The sequence below is a fragment of the Perna viridis genome, chromosome 1, assembly GCF_037379345.1.
Source record: "Perna viridis isolate PV_CMFRI_1.1 ecotype Kerala chromosome 1, ASM3737934v1, whole genome shotgun sequence".
NCBI classification, from domain to species: domain Eukaryota; kingdom Metazoa; phylum Mollusca; class Bivalvia; order Mytilida; family Mytilidae; genus Perna; species Perna viridis.
Genome location: NC_142445.1, coordinates 32,901,501 through 32,921,403, shown reverse-complemented (window position 1 = coordinate 32,921,403; position 19,903 = coordinate 32,901,501). Strand labels below are relative to the sequence as shown.

General features: G+C 40.4%; 1 long non-coding RNA gene and 1 pseudogene across 1 annotated transcript; one reads left to right on the top strand and one right to left on the bottom strand.

Moving 5' to 3' along the window:
- Positions 1–2,693: 2,693 nt before the first annotated feature.
- On the bottom strand, positions 2,694–11,884 carry LOC148628430 (uncharacterized). Its single transcript, XR_015919341.1, has 3 exons — positions 11,777–11,884; positions 3,552–3,642; positions 2,694–2,800 (listed from the first exon to the last, which is right to left on the bottom strand). It is a non-coding gene; the product is annotated as an uncharacterized LOC148628430 (long non-coding RNA).
- Positions 7,411–9,411, top strand: LOC148628431 (uncharacterized; annotated as a pseudogene).
- Positions 11,885–19,903: the final 8,019 nt, after the last annotated feature.

The following is a 19,903-nucleotide window of genomic DNA, read 5'->3' as shown; positions in this document are numbered from 1 at the left end:
TCTATTTAATGATAATAACTATTGGAATATGCAATAAATCTTCATCAACAAACCATAAGTGTCAGTGACGGTATTTGATGATGATTGGGGTTTTTAACGACCTTGAATACCAACACAGGTCTCTCGCAGTCAATGTTAGTGGGTTAGTAGAACCAACGGGTGTTGGTAGCAGAGCCGGCCTTCTGGATACCTGACCGAAGAACCCGGTCAGAGTGTGTCCTACTAGCGGCTGGGCTGCTGTGTAGACGCTCTTGTCTACTCCCAGATCAAAGCATTTCCCCCATTCTGTCTTGGAAGTGCGTCTACCGAAGAGGGTGACAGTATTTGACTGAGAGGTTTTTAACGTCCTTGACTACCCTGTCGGGCCTCGTACGGACGGTGACAATACTTGATGATAATTGTTTTTTTTTTTTTGTTAACGACATTGAATACCTATACAGGCCTCTCACGGTCGATGGTGGTGATTAGTAGAACCAACTATAGTTGGTACGTAGTGGAGCCTAGCTTTCGGGATACCTGATCGAAGAACTCGGCCAGAGTATGTCCTAATATCGGTTGGGCTGCTATGTAGACGCTCTGGCCTACTCTCAGATCCTACTTGGGTCTGAATACTTTTCCCTACTTTAACTGTCGGGGAAGTACGTCCACGAAAGAGTGGTCACGGTGTTTGAATTAACTTGGGCATATTTTCTTTTCATTAAAAGCATACCATGAGGTGCATTTGAGGAAATGTAACAAATATTCAATAGTATTGCTACCAAAGTTCAAAGAGCATCACCATTTAAAATGAATAGTATTTCTTTAACTATTAAAGACAAAACTTTGGAAAAATATACTGCACTGTTGGAAATGCAGAAAATGTAAAAAATCAAAGACTGAAGTCTTCAAAGTCGCTAATCGTCAAATATTCATTGTCACTGATTTTGGCATACTTTCAACATCCGAAATGGTACAAATGTGATATGCTCTAAAATCGGATGACTTCTACTAAAATCTTAGTTCCCATGCGTACTATTTTGTAACCTGAATGGCTATATATAGATATCGGTGCCCTAATAATATACATGACCTTTATATTATCAATTGTAAGGAACGTCGTGTGTTCGCATGGGAAACTGGGTAATATTACATAAATTCAATGCTAATTGACAATTTTATCTTTTAATGTAAACTTCCCGTTCTAATACAAGCAAAAAACACGCATAGACATGTGTATGATATGTTTTAAAAAGGTTACGTTTTTACGATCTTTGGGTCTCTTAAGATATTGGCAGGAAACTAGTTGATGAAACAGATTAAGCAGCTGACAATGAATATTCATAAATATCGGGGCGCGCTAATGTACATGACCTATATAGTCTTGTAACGAGCCTCAGTGCCTGAATCGGATACTGGCTGATGTTCAAAGCTAAGCGATCAATTCATGTAAACTTCCCGTTCTCATACGTAAGCAAGAAACACGCGTAGAACACACGTGTATGATATTTAATAAGTACATTTTGATCTCGTATGAAGCTAGAACTATGACGCTGTGTCGGTGAACACGGCCAAGATCTGCTGGATTGTGTGACATATAACTACAAATTTATGCAAATCATATGCGAATATGAAATACAGAAATTACGAGTGCAAGAAGTCGCTAACACTATTAACGACTTAAATCAAAGTGCTGAGGCACTGAGTCAAGGAAAACCTCATAGATATTCATGTCACCAAATTGCAAGCTAAATAAACCGATCAAAAACTTGGTCATTTTAAAGAGTAACCATCTGTTTTAATGAAATGCATATCAATACTGCTTGTTTATGAATGTATTTATGGATCTTTTCTATTATTGCTTTTGATATTTCCGGCTGTTTACGTTTCTGGACACTTTACACCCAAACTAGCATTTCTTCAAAAATATGATCTCCACTGGGAATCACTTCAATTATCAATATTGGATGAATTTTCAAAGTAAAAATGAATCCACACTTTGAAATTTCGGGTTGGAGATGCATGAAGTAGAAATGAATCATGTGGACTAAGGGAGGTTGACCAAGGACCTAATCTAAAGGGAGAAGTAAGCAAAAAACTTCTCCTTATTTGTGATCACTTTGACAGTGATTTGTAATAGATTAAATGAATAAATGTGTCATAATTGTAAGTTTTCAAACCTGAGATGAAAATGTCTAAACTATACACTTTTTTTACAATAATGATTACCTTTCTCTAGGAATTTTTTCAAATCAAACAAGGATACAAACTCGATATCAAAACTTCTATGCAGTTTCAAAAACTTTATACCTCATATATTTTAGCAATTTGAGATTCCAATCAAGTTGGAAAGTCAAGGATAAAGGGATGTACTGAATACAAGAAATAATCTATCTTTCTTTATTACAAATGCACTCTGAATATAAATCCATCTTTTCTACTCTCCAAAACAAAAAGGTTACTAGTGAACCCTACCCCATGAGTACCACTTTTTATGATGAATCACTATTGCGCTTAAGCAGAGTGTTTTATACTTATCTGCCTTCAACAATGTATGTGCATTTCTTTCATTTTTTTTCTGCATGATTATTTCACAAATATGTATAAGATAACAATATAAATAACTGTTATGTTTTGCAAACAAATAAGTGTTAAGAAATCAGACTTCATATTTGTAGCTTTTATTAAGAGATGTTGACATGTAACAGCACTTGAGAATCACGAACTTTATTTCATGCTTAAATTGTGTCCCAGCACAAAAATAGACCATTTTGCTTTTGCTTTCTTCTCGCTACATCTAATGAAACTTTAAAAGGGATAACCACTGAAAAGAAATCAAGGGAAAATAATAACAGTCTTAAAGTTTGATAAATACAATATGTTACGATGTAAATGCATGAAAATATACATGTATTTTAACCACATGATATGGAAGTACAGAAACCTCCTCTTGACGAGAAATATTGTTACATGTACATATAATGGTATGCAAAATCAGGCAAAAATAGAGGTTGGGCGGTTATCATTGTCCCAGTTTTTTACTGGTTTTTAAGCCACTCAGTCAATACTGGTTGATTGAAATTTTGTAAACAGCATTTCTGTAATATTATAATTTCTGTCCTACATTATAAAATGTTAATACAATAAATATATACTATATTTTAGTGTTCTGAAATTTTATTCTTAAAATATTTCTATCAGCCGTATTAATTAAGAAAAAAATAAACACTTCTTTCTCCAAAATAATTCAAATTTACCTTAAATAAAACATAACAAACTATACAAAAATGTGGTACAGTGTACTTCATGATCACATCTTTGTTTCAATAACTGTTAATAACAGGTAACATAAGTAAGAGTAGAATAGGTTACTTTCCACCTGGCTGACAGGTGGTAATTGTTAAAACAGCATCCCCTCATAACCAGGAAGATCATTAGAGTGGTTTGAAGTGGTGAGTTTAAACAATAAATTAAAGTCATTCTATGTACTAGACAAAAATCTTCTAAATACAGAAAATGGAAAGTTGACTGATGATATTGCTTTATGGCTTCTCCCATGTATGGCTTCTAGTTACCTGATGATTTATTATGATGTCTGGACCCCCATTTCAAGATATCTGGATCCATCCCTGTATGTTGATTTATCTATGAGCAATTAATGTCACACTGTAAAGTAGATAACAAATTAGATACATGTATTATCATATTACAAATATAATTTCAAGTATGAAATCTTTAATTAATACTGTACTGCATATGCCAGTAACCATAGTTAGAGTACATGCACATGTATTTTTGTAGTTTTCAGTATAAATTTTCTGTTCACAGACATACAAATATAAACTGCAAATTTTGCTAAGAAATATGACAACTGTTCTACACTAGCAATGTTTACAGGAGAATTATCACCAGTTCTGAAAATTTTAAATCGTTGTGTACATTGGAAGTCTATGAACAAACTTATGTATACATTCACTTATCTAATACATATACGTTGTACATGCATGAATGTCCCTGAAAATCAAATCTTAGGAAAGGTCTACTTTTGGTTGCCTTGATATCCATCACATTCATGGACATAGAATTTCTAACCTAATTGACTGTGTCATTCATGTGTCATGAAAAACCTGTATCTAACTTTAAGATCTGCATTCTAAATAAATTATCTGATATATCTTGATAATGCACTAAAAAAGAACCATATTGATAATCAATTGATAATTGATATTGATTATGACTTACATGTATATGGATATAATATACATGTACATTTCTTACTGAATATTACATGCCAAAATCTGTATCACATGCGGTATCAACACTAGACTCCTATGTCAACCCACTAAGAGCCATTGGTCGGCAGGGTGATATATTGTTCGAGGGTTGATACCACATCAGATACAAATTTTGGCATGTCATGTTCATTAAACCATATATTTTAATTATACTTCAAGTGTGTTCTGTGTAGGATGTGATATAAGGTATGCAATACAGGTCTAGGGTATGATATAGGGTATGCGATGTACATGTAGGTCTAAATATGTGATACAGGGTGTGCAATATAGGTCTAGGTGTGTGATATAGGGTATGATGTATACATATAGGTCTAGGGGAGTGATGTACAGTATATGATGTATATATGTATGTCTAAGGGTGCGATATAGTCCAGCGGTGTGATATAGGGCATGTGATATACATGTAGGTCTAAAGGTGTGATATACAGTATGCCATATAGGTCTAGGGGTGTAACATACATTTGTACAGTCTGCTATATAGGCCTAAGGGTTTGCTAAATAGGTCTAGGCTTGTGATTTAGGGCATGCAATATAAGTCTAGGGGTGTGATATAGAATATGCGATATAGGTCTAGGGGTGTGATATAGGGTATTTAAATCACAGGTCAGCCACAATGATAATGATTGAAAATTTCAGAATGGGCAATTTCTTATATAATCAAAATGTAATCAAGTCATTTTTAACATATTTAGGAAAATTTCCAGCAGATTAGCCGGGACCCTTTATGCTTTAAAAGTTTGTTTGGCTACATATAAATACTTAATTTTTAATAGATATCTCCCTTTTTGATAGTTCAAGATCAACTACTGAATGTGATAAATATATATATATTTATTATTATAATGCAACCTGAACATGTTATGAAACAATGTATTACTTAAAAAGTCAGCCGGCCTTCACAGGCTTACTATGCACTTTCTTTTCAAAACTAGCTAAATATCAATATTCGAACACTTTCAATAAAAAAGGTAATGTCAGCAAAGATATTTCAAAATTTAAACCAAATGTTTTGTAGGAAGATCAATCTAAATACAATTTCAGATAGTTTGTGCTTATTTTTAACGGCTTCACTGATGAACTTGGAAACAATTTTCGTATCGACACTGAATCAGAGTTTTTAGTTTTTGTTCATCTGGTAGCGTGGTCAAGTCACATTGGTTTCGGGCTTCAAATAGCGAAATCATATTTTCTCTGTCATCGGAGTACTTTGGGCAGTGTAACAGAAAGTGTTTTTTTTTATCTTCTATTAAGCGTAAGTTGCATATTTTATAAAGTCATTTATCAGCAGACACGTCCCTATAACGGCCTTTTTCTATCTTATTCGAGCTATTTGTGATCTATCCTTTCTAGGCATGTTTGTTTTAACATATGATTGCACTCAAAATGTGTCCTTATAAGTTCGTAGCTTTGGCATGCCCATGACACTTTCTCTCCACGTAATTTGATGCTTCTGCATTGAAAGTTCTATAACAAACTTTGCAAGAAAATTAGGGCTGATTTATGGTACACCCCTTGTAAAGATACTTTGTGGCAAATAAGTCAGAATAATAAGTTCTGTTGTGCGTTATAAGCTGGAATCAAATTATCATGTTGAAGATAACATGTCGGAATGATGTAGAAAAAAAAATGAATTACAATATCGACTTGCTAATAATAATGTAATAACATATTAGTAAGACGTCGACATGTTGAATTCAACTTGTTTATTGATGATGTCAATATATAACGTCAAATTGTTCATCTTGTGATATATCGTCATGTTGAAATCAACATGTCGGAATAATAAAGCAAAAATTGAATTTACAATGTCTACTTGCTCATATAAATGTAATTACATAAAAACAAGATGTCGACATGTTAAATTCTACTTGTCGATGAAATTCGACAAATAATGTCAACTTGTTTATTTGATATTAACTTTATTCGTTGTCGTGGTCAGATTCCCACGGTCAATATTTTACTTTCCGGACAAGCCAGTGAGGTGTTGTCACCATAGTGGGAGTGGAAAACAGTCAAAGGTGAGGAGTTTTGCTTTGTTTTGTTTTGTTTTCAAGGGGTGGGGATATAGCAGTCGCGGATCTTTAAAAAAATAAAAATGGGGGTTCCAGTAAAAAAGGGGTTTCGAGAAAAAACGGACGACTTTGGGAGCTAATTTTCGGCAATGTTAACGTAATTTTTACATATACTATGAAGAAAAAAAAGGGTTCCGACCCCCGGACCCTCCCCCTGGATCCGCCAATGCCTAGTGTTGTATTATCAACAAATACTTAGCACAATCTTGATAGAGATCATTGATAGAAAAACATGTCAAGACAATTATTGTTTGAATGGAAGGGAAATGAAAAGTATTTTTTCCCGACAAGTTGAACCAAGTTTGGTTTAAATCAGTCGGGCTTTTAGATTGTGAGAGCCTTTCTTTTTTTCAGTCCGAACGATTATCTTGGTCAGAGGTCGGAATAACCGGACACATGTAATTTAAAACAATAACAATAATTTATCATATCAGAAGTCCTTAACTACACTGTAGCCATGGACTTCTGATCATATTTCATCATCTTTACGCCATTACATACCTGTAAAAGTTTATATGTAAATATATATGATGAAGTGTAAGAAAAGAACTCGCAAAAAATGGCAAATTTGTCATTTTAATTGGGGTTTTTAAAAGTTAAGTAGAATAATATTTTAATAAAAAAAATTCTGCTGTTTGTGAGCACTCTGCGGGCCAAAGTACAAGTGCAAATGGGTTATCATACTTGAGTTGAGACCAACAGATGATGGTGCTTAATTAAGGACTCGTATCTTACAGAGTTCCTCACATGCATTAGGTCATATATTTAGTTGTCAACGAAAAAATGGATGTATCCTTCTCGTGACCAAAGTACACCGAGGAGTAATAATAGTCATTAGAAGACAGTGGTCATTAAGGCACGGTGCTATAAGAACATCCTTTTTATCATTTTCTGCTTCAACTTGCTTAATATGCGAACACATAATACACACATTAAACATTAAAAAAACAAACAAACAATCGACCGAATAAAAGTTCTTGCTGTTATTCGCATGTTTAAATTGAATATCTCTATTTCAGCTGCTCGGTCAACTGCAGTCTAATAAATTTTTAAAAGTGTCAAACAGAATGGAAGGAAGCCATATTTTAAAGGTAATAAAGGTAACGTTGAAAGTAAAATAGAAATATGTTTCATGCATGGAACACCAGATTCAAGGCCGCTACAACTAAACAAAGATTAAAATGATCAAAATTTATCCTTTTCAGCAAAACATACAGAATGTCTAATTTTGAAAATCGTTTTGTAGATTGACATGATTTGAGGCAGGGATGTCTACTAGACCCCTTACTGAGGCAAATATGATCAGATGATGGTCATCTACAATTTTTGTATTTTTTTATGTTGATTCGAAATCCAAGATGGTCGCCATACATAGATATATGTATGCTACCTTGATTTTCATTTTATTTCGACCGAACGCTATGTTTAGACTTTCAAATAAACCTTAAATAAACGTCTAAAATGTTCAAATTTCACTAAAGTCGTTCCTTTTTTACCCATGCTTTCTACAGAAAAGTACCAGAACACGTCCCGAGTGTGGAACCCAGAAGGCCCAGACATGTATTTTTGATCGGGCACGGATGTCCGGAAAGGACTCTTGTCACATATATTTATATGATTTTTGCCGCTGTATATATTGATTATATTTACTATTGTGAAAATCTCAAAAAAGCTTTTGTTAGGAATTATAAAGGTTTTCGTCACTGTTTTAGCAACAAATTAATCAGTACGACATAAGTGTTATTTCAGTTTTATGTTTCAGGTTCTGTGTTGTCTCCTTTGTGTTGGTATGCATAATGTAGCAGGTATTCCGTACCCAGGTGACGATGCTGCTGTGCCTGATTTAGTCTGATACTATCACCATTTATGTTACACGTCCCTTCAGATTTGTGGATTTCTTTTGTTTGTTCATGGTACATTTATGAGTTGTTCAATGTTAAAGAGACTTAAGAGAAGATTAAATCTCAGACGGCGTAATAACCAGTCACCATTAAATACAGTTGTAATGACCATCTTGGCTTTACACCAGAATGGCATGGCTGATGCCGGATACAAAACTATGTGGAAGACTCTAAACATAGGCTTTGGCCTTTGTATTACGCAAATAAGAGTCAGGCTGTGCCTAAGAACAATAGACCAACAGGGTGTACTTGATAGATCGCGCCGAGTTCTTCGAAGGAGAGTGTATTACAATACTGGACCAAACTATCTGATTCATGTCGATGGTTACGATAAATTAAAACCCTACGGCATAGCTATACATGGGGCGATCGATGGATACTCCCGTAAAATTTTATGGTTGATAGCAAGTCCCTCTAACAATAACCCGAGATATGTTGAGTACTGGTATCTTAATTGGATCAAACAAAGGAGGATGCTTCCAAGAGTTGTTCGATCGGATGCAGGAACAGAAAACGTCATAATTCGGGATTTATAAAGATCGTTGCGATATAATCATAATGATGATATGGCGGGACAAAACTCTTTTCTCATCGGCAGGTCAGTTGGAAATCAACGTATAGAAAGGTTTTGGGTAGCCTTAAAACGTGTTTCACCCAGTTTTGGAGAAATCGCTTCCAGGATTTCCAAGATACAGGGGTTCTTAGTGGATCATATCTAGTACATAAAGAATGTGTTCGATTTTGCTTCCTCTCCGTTATCCAATATCAACTGGACATGTTTGCGGAGAACTGGAATTCACACAGAATAAGGAATCAACGTGCTGAAGTTGTGACACCAAGTGGTATTCCAAATATGTTATACTACCAGCCGGAGATCTTTGGTGGAAGAGACTGTTCGTTCCCTTTACCATGCAATTTACAAACAATTGACAACCTATGGACGAATATACAGAGAATTTTCCAGAGCGTGGCTGTAGCAATGAATTTATGAATATTGTCGAATTGCTTACCGGAAAAAGAAGGGATCAGTTCCCCATCCTCACTTCATACGCTGACGCCGAGCTTTTGTTTCGGACATTGATTGCTGCCTTGCCAAATTGAAATTTTGCTATAGATATTTTTCATGTGTTTTACAAGAAATACATCCCCAAACCTCACCACAGTACTATGTAGTCAATATCATTGAGAAATGGCACTGTACAATAATTTTTGTAGTCGATGGCTTTTTCCTGGTTGGTTGAAGTCAATAGGGGAATAACACCTAATTTTGATTAATACTGTATATATATATTTTGTGTTTCTTTTGTTTTCTATGTATGATATTTGACAAATGAAAGGTATTCTATAAAAAAATTTGGAAACAAAAAAAATGTATTATTTTATAGGAAAGTCAGTCCGACCTCCAAGTCTGTTGATATCTAATTCCCACAGACTAGCTTTATTGTCCCCCGCCGCAACGTGACGGAGGGACATAGCGTCCGTCCGTCCGTCACGTTTTTTTTGGATGCAACTCCTTTGAAAAACCTGGATGGATTTTGCTGAAATTTCGTATGATTGTTCGCCACCATATGTAGTTGATCATGTAGTACCACCATTTTGATTCAACAAAATTTACAGGCGTCATGGGACTTTATCGACTTAATTCATATAACAATATAGGAACACTTTGTGGACGCAACTTCTTGGAAACCTCTGAAGAGATTTTGCTGAAATTTTGTAAGATTGTTGGCCACCATATGTAGTTGATCATATCCTGCCGCCATTTTGGTTCGACAAATTTTACAGGTGTTATGGGACTTTATTAGTTTAATGCATAATACAACATAGGAACACTTTGTAGACGCAACTCCTCAAAAACCAAACAATATATTTTGCTGAAATTTTGTTAGATTGTTTGCCACCATATGCAGTTGATCGTATCCTGCCGCCATTTTGATTCGACAAATTTTACAGGAGTTATGGGACTATTATTCTTATATGATTTCCATATCAGGAAATACGCTGACTTGATTGGCTGAATTGACTTCCGGTAGCAGTTTCAAAAGTCGTTTATTTTTCGATAAACGACGTTGATCGAACTACGTTCAAGTTCACCTTATAAATTCATACGCCGAGCCAATCAAATGCATAAAAACGTTAAATTGGCATTTATTACAGAGAAATTAATCAAATTTAAAAAAAATTATAAGGATTAAACACCGTTTGAAAGGAATTTATTGGAGTATAAACGGGACCAATTCACTCACAAATTATATATTTGTATGTGACTTTTAAAACGGAGTTTAATCCTATATTATAAACTTAATGCATACTACAACATAGGAACACTCATGTTTTATACAACTTATTATCCACCATACAATATCCACTATCCTGTCACCATCCACAACTGTGGATAGTGACAGGATTTAAAAAAATACAACTATTATTATACCTACAGAACATTGCATTTTATAAAATAGTACCTCCAAATTAACATATACAATGTAACATATTGCATTCCCACTTTTCTGTGGCGGCGGCGGACACATGGCTACGCGTAGCAATCTTGTTTGTAGTGGATGGATCACTGCATTTAAAGAATGTCTGTCATATTTTTTCGGTATATGAAGAAATAACCCGCTATTACGGTTGTTTTGAAGTGTGCACCACGGGACTGGGGTTATTTCGAATATGCGGAAAAAATACTAGTATTACAGCTATTCCTTATGATTTAATTGAAACTCAGCGTTTCATGAAGAGTAAAACGTTGATGACGTCACAAGTGACAATCACATAATATGGCCTGATAAAATAAATATTTTCAACCAACCAACAAACTACATCAAATATTAAATAATATAAGGGAGGGAAGATATTGAAATTGGACTTTCTGACAAGAATTGTCGAGAACCAGTCTCTATAATATCAACAAATCTAACTCAGGTCTTTCAAAATGATATACTCAGTACCAAAATTTGAGATATAATGATACCATGTTACATACAATCATGAAAGTTCTTGTGGAGACGTCTTGGGGGAAAACTGTCAGCATCTCACCCATTTAAGGTCTATTTAACCTTCATTTCATGCATCACTGACTTTGGTTAAATTTTACATCCGAGTTGATTTCGTCCATACGAAGGGGGGGACCATCATACATAACTTGCTGTTCAGATGTATCTTTGGGAGTATGTCAGCATCCAACCCATACACCAAATATTGTTGACATATCATTCATAGTTACTGAGAAACAGACCTAATCCTGGAAACTTAACCTGACCACTGGAGCGGGAAATTGAGGTCAAGGCCACTTGACATGTGCCATTCTGACATTTACTCATTGTAACCAAACCACATACAAAATATTGTTGACCTACCATTCATAGTTACTGAGAAACAGACCTAATCCTGGAAACTTAACCAGACCACTGGAGCGGGAAATTGCACATCATTGTTCATGTATCTCACATTAGGAATAACAATTAGTACTGGTACATTGTGTGCATACATGTACACTTTTAATTGAACTTTCATGAATACAAATACTTACATTGTTGCATAATATTTTCATAAGAGGATGCAGCTATTCCCTTTCTTCCTCTTCTGTGGGAATCTGTTACTCTATAGGCACGTTTAAGCACCTGCTGCTCCATTATATCAATTTCCTGCAATAAAATTCCATTCAAATTCTGACAATTTTATGAATTTAATAAACCCAAGAAAATAGCAGATTGATTGTAGCAACCTCCACAGCAGCAGCAGTAATATTTGATCATTTATAGCTATAACAAATCAAGCGTTCAAATTAGAAGAGAATGTCATGTATCTACCTTAAATAACACATACGAAAATATTTAAGAATGGATGCATAAATGTTTCATTTATAATGGTTAAACATAATGTCCCTGATACCTACATTTGTACATGGCCTAAAGGCTGGGGGTATGAATGACATAGTCTTGTAATGGAATCCTTTAGAAAACCACAAATCTAAGTGTATGAATGTGCTATTTCCTGGGAAAAGTTGTAATAAATCATTGAAATACAGCTAATACCATGCTGTCGGCTAATTATACACACTTAAGGATTAGAGCTCTTGTACACTCTTTAGGTAGTTCTAAATTTCTGTTCCTTTTGTTACTTAATAGCAAGAATGAATGTTCTACCAATCTTTTTAAGAAATTTTGTCATAATTTCCAGTAACACAGAAAATATTATTTCAATGTTAACTCCCCCTTTTTCATGCACTGTCAAATTGTAGGCTTATTGTACGCACCAATACAAACTAAGCATGTTCTCATAAAGATAGAAGAATAAAATTCTGTCATAAGACATAAATGGTACCTATTAGAGAACTCTTAGCTAAAATTTGATTTTCTCACCCCAGATTAACAAAAATAATAGTTTTGCACTTCTAATCGTATCAAGGTATGCCAACATGCAGACATTTCGAAATAAAATTGGGTTTGAAAATTTTTCTGAAATATTTAAGAAAAAATGTTGCCGAATATAATTAGAAGATGCGTGTAATTAGCCTACATGGCTGTAGTTTAGTTGTAGGATATTATGCTGTTATCTTATTCAGTTTTGATGAAAATGTCACCATCAAACGAATTTTAAAGCAGTTTATTTGTTTATTTGGATAATATTATTTGACTTGTGGTTTCAAGAATCAACAGTGTAAACAGAAAGAAAAATTTTAACTTCACAATTTTACTTACTTATATAGTGAAAAGCGACGTGAAAATTCAATTCTGTCTCAAGAACTGAATGTTAGAAAATTGTATCCAAATAAACAATAAAACTGTTTGAATTTCTATGTTTTTTTGTGAAAATTGTACTAAAATCGCGATCGGATAAGAAATGACCTCTTAATAATTTTTTTAAAATATTGTAGTTTTATATGAATTAAGAGGGGCTTTTATAAAATTATCTTCGTCTGTAGTGTACTTCTGCTCCATTCCGACAAATGGGGCCCAGTTGTGAAGGTCCTAAAGGAGTCTAAGCATGATACGTAATTATTATAGACAAATTTTAAGAGCGTGATACATGTAAAATACTCTTAAAGTAGGCGTGATGTGTGATTTAAGCAGTTTTTGTTAATTTTTATACGTGAAAGGACAAAAATTGCAGTGTAACTTTTATTTGCGTGATTACGTGCGTTTGCGTTGTAGCTCTGCCCATAGGGACTTGCTCCCCGTCACTCTATATATTATACATGTACTATCCACGTCCATACAAGAAAATGCCAAAATATAAAATATTTCCATTTATGGGACATGGATAGTATAATATATAATAAACCACCCACTGCATAGGGGATTTCCCCCATGAGAACTCAAAAAAAAAAACCAACAAATTCTTTATTTGCTAATTTAGCGCCCTACAGGGCAGTGAACTGTACAATGTAAAATTTAATGTACAGATAGCCAAAAGTTATAAATTGATACAAGTATCCAAAATAGAAATTTTTAAAGAGCAATTTTGTTCATAGTTTTTCACGAAACTAAATTTGAACTGTTGCTTTTCGGTTTGTTTCAGTGTAAAGAACCAGAAAACAACAATCTCGAGCTCGAGCGAGCCGTGAAGAATCTGCATATCCCGCACTTCAGAGGCGTCTTCATGCGCGACGATCTACCATCCGAGCCCAGAGCTCTCGAGTGCGGTATCCTGAATCATGATGATCTGGCAGGCCCCGGGACTCACTGGACGTGCTGGTTCAAGGACGGCTCCCGACGAATCTACTTTGGCTCCTACGGACTCCCTCCAACCACCGAGCTGAGACGCTATCTTGGCCTACCGATCGACCATAATACGGACGAAGTGCAGCCCCGCGGGTCGGTCATCTGCGGCCATCTCTGCCTATACATGCTGAAGCTGCTGGCGGACGGCTGGTCCTTCGAGGACGTCGTCTTCTCCCTGCTATAGATAAAAACATGGTCGATAAATTTGGTCTTAGCGTGGGCCTCACCAGAGAGGCCGACCGCCAGGGTGAGATCGAAGAGGATCAGAATATGAATTTCAACCGCATCGTCAATCTCAAGCATCCAATGGAGAGCACAGATGCCGCGACGAGGAGATTCGTGAAGCAGTCGCTGCAGAAGCTGGAGGCCGCTGACGATAAGCTGAAGGCGAAAGTCGTCAACTTGCAGGAGGAGATGCGGCGCATGAAGACCGTCGAGAAAGACGATATCACAGCTCTCAGGGGGAGGCTGGACCAAAAAGTGGATAAATCGGATTGCAGCTGCACGAATGGTGGTCAGATGAACGTTGATCTCGATATGCAGAAATACCGCATAAAAAATCTCCCACTTCCCCTCACGGCTTCGTGACCATCAATCTGACCAGAGAAGCCGGAAGATATCGGTTCAAACTAGATGAATTCTTCGACCCGGATAAATAATGAATCCCATGATGAAAGATTTTCTCTTGGCCCAATTCGTCGAGCAGGCCACCCCTTGGAGGAATCTCTGCCATAGGTGCTCGCTCGAGCATCGCCTCAAGCAATTCAAGGATCTTGGGCGATGCTGGTGCGGAGTGGACCATCCACGAGTCGGTCTGGAGAAGTGCGGAGATCTCTGCCAGTCTTGCATCTCCCAGCGCCTGCAAGCCGATCTGGCGGAGAGTGGTGAATGCCGATGCGCGTGCAAGCATGGGGAGATCGAGATGGAGACCCCAACCCCCAACCCCCCTGCGGCCAGAAGGTGGCAAGAGGGAATCCATGCCAGCTTCCCTGCAGCTCGGGAAGGATATGTGCAAGAAGCACTTCAACCTATCGCTGAAGGTCCGCTGCCAGTACGTATGCAAGACTGGGAGAGTCTGCATGAAGACGTGCCCAGAGGGAGCCACCGCCTGCCGCCTGCATATACATCCAAACGCTCACCCGAACGCCCCCCCAATCGCCCCTCCGAACGCTCCCCAATCGCCCCCTCGATCACCGAACGCTCCCCCAATCGCCCCCTCGATCGCCCCCACTCGATTGAACCGTCCTCCCTTAGGTCTCACCCGCTCGGAGCATATCGCCTGGGCAGCCAAGTTTGGCCGGTGGTGGTGATATCTGCCTTTTCGGATGCTCCAGGGTACCCGAAAAGCCATGATCGTAGGCATCCCTATTTAAATGAGCTTCATCAAGATCACGAGCAAGGAGCAGCGCGATGCTCTGGCCAAGTCGCTGCACGACATAAAGCAGAATATCAAGGCGAGTCAGCTGAAGAATCGCTTGGAGAAGCTGGGAGTCAGTCGAGACCTCGGCAAATTCTTCAGGCCCGTAGTGGAAGCCCAGGAGAAAGCCGCCATGCAAATCACCAAGAATCTGCCTCCCCCATCGCCGCCGCTTCCAGCCCCTGCCTTGCCCCCTCCTCCAGACTTTGCAGACCCGCTTCCTATCGAAGAGGATCCCGGCACCATCCTAGGACCCCGGACGCAGCACTATCTCCAGCTGAGCATGACCAGTCAGGCGGATCATACATTTGGGCTGCGATCCGAGAGCGGCAGAATTTTCATCGGGAATGCTCCGGTCACCTTCGACGGCGACGATCTCCTGGTCAATGGCCAGCGATATAAGGGGACGCCTGGGCTATGGGAGCTCATGGTGATGAAGCGGCCCGAAGACTTCGATATGGACGACCTGGAGGCTTACAGCGATATCCTGAAGAAGACCCATGCGATCTACCAGCATAACGATGCCCTATCCAAGACCCCCAAGTCCAACCGCAACCACAAGTGGAAGGCCATCGTATCCCATATCTATGAGGAAGATAAGAAAGGGAGCGGGATTCTCTTCCTCCCATCAGACCCGACGCAGCTGACCGAGCGCTTAGATCTATGTGCCGAGGCTTTCACGGCTGGAAATACCGGCGTCTGCAATGAGATCGTAGCCATCCTCGACGCCCTCCGAAGTGAGGGGTATATCGATACAAGCGTACAAGCGCCTTCATCGTAATATCCTTAAATAAACTATGCTAGTCATGAAGCACGGATATCGCCGCAAATATGCGGTTGGAGGACGAGGAATATTCGATACCGTCAGGAGTCTGCTCTGGCGAGTCTTCACGTCTGCCGCCGCCAAGACTCTCGGGAAGAAGGCTGCCACAGCCACCACCAATGCAGCCATCAAGGGAGTGGAGAAGGGCGCCACCAAAGCCGTAGATCATCTGGTGAGCAGGATCCCCTCCAAATCTAAGTCCAAGCTCCCACCGAAAGCCGCCGCCATCCTATCGAAGCATGAGGGAAATATCCATAACCTCATCGCAGGAGCAGGCATCGCGCGCGTGCATTCCTATAAATAAAATTACCCAGATCATGAATCTCTGTGAAGACCTAGTCTTCGACGAAAGCATCCAGGAGTACGAATTCCACGAGTACGAGCCCATCACCGGGACGCAGATGAATAGCTCCGGCACCGAGATCCGACTCAGCATCGAGACGCAGGATCTCTTCCTCCATCCCACCGAAAGCTACCTTTTGCTGGAAGGGAGGCTCCAGAAGAACGATGGGACGGCCTATGCCGATGCCAATCTCATCTCCCTCATCAATAATGCGATGCTCTACCTCTTCTGATCCATCACCTACAAGCTTTCCGGGCAGACGACCGAGCATCTAAACTATCCCGGGGTCGCGACCACCATGCTGGGCCTTCTCACGTATCCCGACGACTTCTCCAAGTCCCAAGGTCTCAACCAGCTATGGGTGAAGGAAACCGCCGCCGTCGAGAATCTGGGATTTGCCGCGCGCAAGGCTTACGTCATCGCCAAGCCCGCCAATAAGGGATCTTTCTCTTTCACCATCCCCTTGAGGCATATCTTCGGCTTTGCCCAGGACTATGATAAGCTGGTCTACGCATTCAAGCATGAGCTCACTCCCGTCCGCGCATCGGATAATGACGCGATCTTTCGAGATAATGCTAATATCAACGATGCCGGCAAGATCGTCCTCAGCAAGCTCTCCTGGTTCGTCCCCCGCGTGATGCCCTCGGACGACCAGAAGTTACGGCTCTATAAGACCATCGAGAGCAAGGTGAAGCTAGATATCGGCTTCCGCACGAGGCAGTGCGATTCGATCGCCGTCCCTGAAAGCGATAATTTCACCTGGCGACTCTCCACCCGGAGCAGCCCGGAGAGACCCCGATGGGTGATCGTCACCTTCCAGACCGATAAGAGTAACGATCAAGAAGCCAACCCCGCCATCTTCGATCACTGCCGCCTGAAGAATATCCACGTCACCCTGAATTCCCATTCCCAAAGATATCCCGCCGTGGATTATAATGCCTCCTTCACCAACCAAAAGATCTCCAGGCTCTATAAGGAGGCTGCCGATTTCCGCTGGAAATTCTTCAATATTGATCACCTGGTGAGCAATCCCGGCATCACCCCCGCCGGCTTTACCGATCTCCATCCCCTCTTCGTATTCGACGTCTCCAAGCAGAGCGAGCGCCTCAAGGACTCGACGATCGACGTCTACATCCGAGCCCAATTCGACCGCAACGTCGCCGCCAATACCCAAGCCTACGCACTGGTCATCTCCGATCGCATCTTCCAATTCGAATCAGACGGCCGCAAGATGAGGGTCGTCTACTGAGGAGGGAGGGGCATCCGCACCCGTCAGAGCCCACGAAGAGAGGCATATATAAATGACCGAACTTCAGCAGATTGCGAGAAATACGGCCCCAAAGCGTGGATTCTCCCTGGTCGTCTCCGGAAGGGGCGGCCGTATCTCCACGCGATTCCATCAGCCCATCCGTCTGGATCCCACCAAGAGCTACGAGATGGCCCTGGTCAACCTGGAGACCTACTACTCCTTCCCCAATATTCACGAGAGAAATCAAGTTTTCTCCTACTCTCCCGACGACGGCGCGCACTGGTATTCCATCGGACTTAAGGTCGGGTCCTACGATATCGATGATATCAATACCGAGATCCAGAGACGCATGCGTCAGAATGGCCACGGTGCCAAGATCACCATCGGAGCAAACCGAGCGACTAAGAGCCGTCCTCATCCTGCGAGAGCACTATCAAGTAAATTTCGACGTCCCCAATAGCATCCGGACCGTCCTAGGATTCAACGAGGAGACCTATATCTACGATTCCGACACCCATGGATATTTCGAGAGCGAGAGCCTCGTGAATATCATCAACGTCAATAGCATCCTGGTGAGTAGCGATATCGTCAGCAGAAGCTACGTCGACGGCGTGCAGCAGCCCGTCATCTATAGCTTCTTTCCCAACGTCTCCCCCGGCATGAAGATCGTCCAGAATCCCAAGAATCTGATCTACCTTCCGGTGACCGTGAGCACCATCCACTCCATGGTGACGCATATCACGGATCAGGACGGCCTGCCCATCGATCTCCGCGGCGAGCACTTGACCATGCGCTTCCACCTTCGCGAGATATAAATAAATGACGTAATCCGAGTATGGTCTGAACCTGAGCTCAATCCAGACTCGCAGCCAAGCGCAAGCCATGCCCCTGAGTATTCGACTCTAGCACGAGAATCTCTCTGGCAACGATAAGTTGCTGCTCACGAATCGGCAGATCCAGAAGATCAATAAGCTCAAGAGGACCGGCGAAGGTGGTATGATCTTGGAGATGAGCACCACCCAGCTGAAGTAAAATATGCAGAAAGAGGGTGGATTCCTCCCCATGCTCGCCGGCTTGGCGATGAGAGCCCTCCCCATGGTAGCGAAGACCGTCCTTCCAGCCTTGGGAGTGGGTGCCTTGAGCGGTCTAGGTGGCGTCGCAGTCAATAAAGCCTCGGGGTCTGGATTATACCTCAAGAAGGGTGGTCAGGTCTGCTGCGTGGAACCTCACGGGAAAGGCTTATATCTCTCCCCAGCCCGACTGCCGAAGACCGTCCAGGGCAACGGCTTATATCTGAAGCGCGGCGGTAAGATCTACGATGGCTCTGGGTTGATCCTAGGTCCCAATAGCCCCTTTAAGGACGTCCCTCTCCTTGGTATGCTTCTCTAGACCCCTAGATAAATGAGTGACGAAGTAGATGATAGACTCGAGGATTTCTTAGAGTCTGAGGTCCAGAAATATGCCCGCATGTTGCGCATCTATAAGCGGTTGGATAAAGTGGTCTCCATTGCCCTATCCGCAGCTTCCATCAGCAGTCTCCTGCTTACCAGCGGCACCATGGGATCTGCTTTGACCGGAGTAGGCGCTGCTGCTTCCCTCCCCCTTGGATCCCTCGCTTGCCTAAGTGCTACGGCCATACTGGTGCTCTCGCTGATCGCCAAGTGAATCGCCAAGAAGAAGAAGAAGCATCTGGATACTCTCCGCTTGGCCAGGTCCTATCAGTCTCAGCTTCCGGGTTAAGATGGTGCCCCCGCAGTCTGCCTGAAGAATTACTACGATGGAAAGGATCGGTTACGCCAGCCCTCGCCTCCTTTCAAATCACCACTTCAAAGTCGAAGTAGTCATGCCCGCTCTTCTTTGCCTTCTTCATCACATAGCCAGCAGTCCACAGTATTGTAGAACTGCCTAATTTTGGTCTTGTAATCTGATGCTTTGTAACATTTATCACTTTAAAAAATTGTCAAGCATCTGTAAATCTATATATCTAGAAATAGCTCAAGCCAAGGCCTTCAGGATGCAGTAAAAATTTTCTGGAAAAAAATTACCCACAGCATATAGGGTTACCATAGAAACCATGCAAAAATATGCGAAAATTTGCAAA